Source organism: Triticum aestivum, chromosome 5A, assembly GCF_018294505.1.
Source record: "Triticum aestivum cultivar Chinese Spring chromosome 5A, IWGSC CS RefSeq v2.1, whole genome shotgun sequence".
NCBI classification, from domain to species: Eukaryota; Viridiplantae; Streptophyta; class Magnoliopsida; order Poales; family Poaceae; genus Triticum; species Triticum aestivum.
In genome coordinates, this window is record NC_057806.1 from 393,544,530 (window position 1) to 393,548,851 (window position 4,322).

Genomic DNA, 4,322 nt, shown 5'->3' on the forward strand with positions numbered 1-4,322 from the left:
CCTCGGAGTCGGCTCCAAATGGGTACCCGTTCTTCCCGCTATTCTTCTATTGCGGGCTCTGCCCGCCCTTCTCGGAGTTCTTTTGTGACATTATGAACACATATGGCTTCCGCCTCCTTGACTTCACCCCCAATGCTGTCCTGACCATGGCAGTTTTCGCACACTTGTGCGAAAACTTTGTCGGAGTCCACCCTAGTGTAGCCCTTTTCCGCCATTACTTCATGCCTCGGGTAGAGAGAGGAGATCCACTTGCCGGAGGGATTGCTTGGATCTCGAGAGTCGGCAAGAAGGATGCGTACTTGGAGGGTGAGCTCCGCAGCAAGTGGGAGGAGTGGAGAGCGGAGTGGTGTTGGATCATTGAGGAGGATCCGCAGCCCTTCACCGCCGTGCTTCAAACTCCAATAGTGTGCGGCAATGACTGGAGCAACGTGGCCCCGGAAGACGAGAGGCTGAAGATCGCCATCACTAGGATTCTTCGCCTCAGGCTTGCCGGGCTCACCGTAGGTGCTGTCGGGGCAGATTTTCTCCGCCGCCGCATTGCCCCCCTGCAGGAGAGGGGGAGGCCCGCCTGGGAATTCAAGAATTCGGCGGACATCATGAGGCTGCGGCCGGGCCTCAACTACAACTTCACCGCCTTGGAGTTGGATGCAATGCTCTTGGAATTATTCAAACGCGACCCCCAGCACCCATTCACACTGCCGAGGGGCGTAGTTCCTTTGTGCAATAACTCTTCGCTTGACCGGATCCGCGCCATGATGCCGTTGTGCGATTCACATGGCATCGTCCCAACTTGGCAAGAGCCCGCGGATGACGTTGTGCGAGCGTTCTTCGACACCTTGGTGGAAGTGCCGGTCCGCGCCGACGAGCAGAAGAGCCTCACCCGTGACACCACCGACGAGGAGCTGCAGCTCATCGCTACTAGGGCGGAAGAGGCTGCGGCCGCAGCTGCTGCGGGTGTGTTTGGGTTTACTGTGGAGGAGGCGGAGGCTTCAGAGGCGGCAAACCTTGCCGAACGCGCGGAGTTCATGGGCAAGGAGGAGCCTGCTGGTTCCGAAGCTGAGTCGAGCGAGGCCGGCGAGGAGGAGGCTGAGCCTTCAGAGAGCTTGCCGCAGGCGGAGCCCCCGGCCCCGCCAAGGAGGCGCCTTCGCAGGGCCGGGGACGCATCGGGGCGGCAGCCGGCTCCACAGCCACCAAGCCGCGCGACGCGCTCTACCGCGGCAAGCAATGTTGCCGCGGGAGCGCCTCACGCAACAGCGGCAACTGGAGCGGGATCTTCCCGGGCCACTGCCACTGCCCCCGCCAAGCGGGCAAGGGATCCTACTCCTCCACCTCGCCGCACCGGAGGAGGGCCGGACTTCGATCTCTCCGCGCTCAGCTCCGACGAGGAGGAAGAAGAGTGAGTTTCTTTGGTGCTCTTATAATCCTTCAATCTTGTTGTTTATATCTTGTATCTGACTTGCTCCAATCTGGACTCCTTTCTTTTCAGAACACTGGCCCAGAGAGCGGCGAAGAGGGCCAAGGCCACGGTGATCGTCATCGAGGATGACCCCATCGTGTCAGCAGGAGGTGGGTCCGAGACCACCTTGACGGACCCGGCAATCACCCCTCCAAGCAGCCCTCAGCGCAGCCCCCAGCGTAAGTTCATAGTTTAGCCTTCTGCTGCCGGGCGCGCTTGAGTGCTTTTTCCTTTGTTGATATCTTGCTTGTTGACTTGTGCAGGAGCAGAGCAGCCTCATCAGGAGCGCCCGGAGGCCGGTCCCGAAGTGCCACCTGCTTCGACTGCGTCGCCAAGGGAGGAGCCCCCGGCAAGGGAGCACTCTCCGGCAAGGGGGGACTCTCCGGCAAGGGACGGCACTGCTGATCCTGCGGCGACCGCGGCCGCAATTGAAGATCTTGGCTTAGGTAATCCACTTGCCCAGAAACTTTCCCTTGGGTTCTGCTTCTTCCGTTTTTCCTTTCTTGGATTTTTGATTGATTTTCCTCCCCTCTTCGTTCTTCAGACCCATCTTCGGCTGAGCCAATGGAGATAGAGGGCGCCGGCGAGGAAGGTGCCGGTGCTGATGTGACCGCCGGCGAGGAGGCCGCCGGGGCTGCTGCTGCGGAAGCCGGCGAGGGGTCGGGCGATCGCACTGACGACCCTGAGGCCGCAGGAGCGCCGGGCGCTGCACCGACCGCCGAACCCTCTGCCGCTTCTGCGGAGCCGGGCTCCGAGGAGCCCCAGCCCGGCGCCTACTTGCAGGCCGGTGACAATATCTTCATCAAGCTACCCTGGGCGTCGAGCTCCAGGGCGCCGGTCGAGGGGGATACTTTTGACGGGGAGGTGCTCGCCTCTGCTGGACTGTCATTGGTCGACGCGCCCGGCAGCAGCAGCGGCGAGCCTGAGGAGGAGCAGCTGCTGCGGAAGCTGCTATCACTCTACCGCACCCGGCAAGTCAAGCTGGCTTCCCGGGAAGCGCTTGTCGCGAAGGCGGGAGTTGACATGGAAAAGCGCGCGGAGGAGCTCCGGGGCCAAAATCAGGAAGCTCTCCGGTCCCTGGCGCAGGAGCGGGAGCGAGTCGATGAGGAGCGGACGGCCTTTCTTCTCGAGAAGGCCGAGGCTGGGGAGGAACAAAGGCTTGCTGCCGAGAAGCAGTCCGCACGGGAAGGTGAACTAGTGCAGCGGAAGGCCCACCTCGACAGCTACGAGGAAAAGCTCGCCGAGCGTGAGCGAGCACTTGGCGGGGCTCTCAAGGAGGCAAAGGACGTCGCGGCAACTGCAGAGGCCGCCAATAAAGAGCTAGAGGAGAAGGTGGCGCGGCTGGAGGCCGATATTGGGAAGAGCGGCGAGGAGCTTGCCGCGCTCAAGCGTGAGCGTGAGAAGGATGCTGCCGCCCACAGTGAGCTGCAAGGCCTTCTCGCTGAGAGGGGCAAGGAGCTCAGTGCCGCCAAGGATTCCAAAGCAGACCTGGAGCTGAAGCTGGCCACACTGACGCAGACGCTGGAGGCCGTCAAGGAGCGGGAGAAGACCTTGTCGAAGAAGGTCAAGGTTGACGCGGCGCTGCTGGAGAGCATTGCAGTCACCCAGAACTCGTTCAGAGACACAGTGGAGCACTAGACCGAGGGTCTGGTGAACACTGCCGCCGTCATCAACGAGGAGCTGGCGCAGCTGGGGATGGAGGACTTTGGGTATCCTTCCGACGAGAGCCTTCAACCCAGCGCCAAGCTCAGTCTATTCTTCAAGGGCGTGGCGACGGCACTCCAGCGGCTCCGGGAGAGGATCCCGAAGCAGCTGGCCGACGAGTCGCGCAAAATCTGCGCTGGGGTTCTCCAGAAGGTGCTGATGAAGGTGGCCTTCCGCAACCCAGGCCTCAGCTTCACCAACGTCCTCAGGTCCTTGCCGCCTGACGCCGATCTGGACGCACTCAAGGCCCTTGTCGCACCCATTGTGGACAAGGTGAGCGAGATCAAGAGAGTCGAGGGCGGACGCGTAGATTAGGCCGCCCATTTCTTCTTTTCCCTTGTTGCTGCTAGTCATGTTATGAGAATAGTCTGTTAGAGCTGCGACAAGTCATCTTTGTAATATAACTTTATTTCTGTTATCAATTGCAATGTTATTTCCTCTACTAGATTCCTTCCTTTGTATGTTTTCACCCTACGCTTCTAGGGAACTTGTCGGCGCAGGCGCCCGAGCCGCGAGCGCTGAGTGCGGAACTTCAACAGCCTGCTGGCGGCGCTGCTTCCGACAAGAAACCTTGTCGTGACTAGATGTAGCACGCTTAAGCTGTTGAGCGGACTGGATACAAAGTAAGGGCGCAACTAGCCACGAGTTGGTTCCTCCGCGCACAGGTTTTCCATACAAAGCAGGGTCGTTCGAGGAAGATAACTCAAAAATTTAAAAAAGTGATCGCTCAAACTTTGGCAACTTAGCTTTTCTGTCATTTGCTTCCCGGTAAGGCAAGTCTTTGCTTGAACGACGCCTGGCCCATACCACAATCTTCTCCTTCCCCCCGGCAAACTTGTGTGCGAGAGAACCTTCTTTTCCTTTAAAAGAAAAAGAAAGAAGAGAAAATAATAATATGGAGCTCTTCGGCTCGTTACTGCTTACCGGATGTAGGTGCTGCACAAAGTGTCAGATAATCGCATGCAAGAAAGGAACTAACGCATGAAATGGACAAGCTGTGCGGAGCACATGGGGTTTTACTTATGCACGGGATCTGCGCCCGGCTTTGTACAAAGGATTACATGCAACAGCGGCAAGACTTGTACAAAAGGTGGTTGCCGGAACGGGTTCCGGCAACCGCGCCTTATGGGAAAAACTTACGAAGATGTTCTATGTTCCAGGA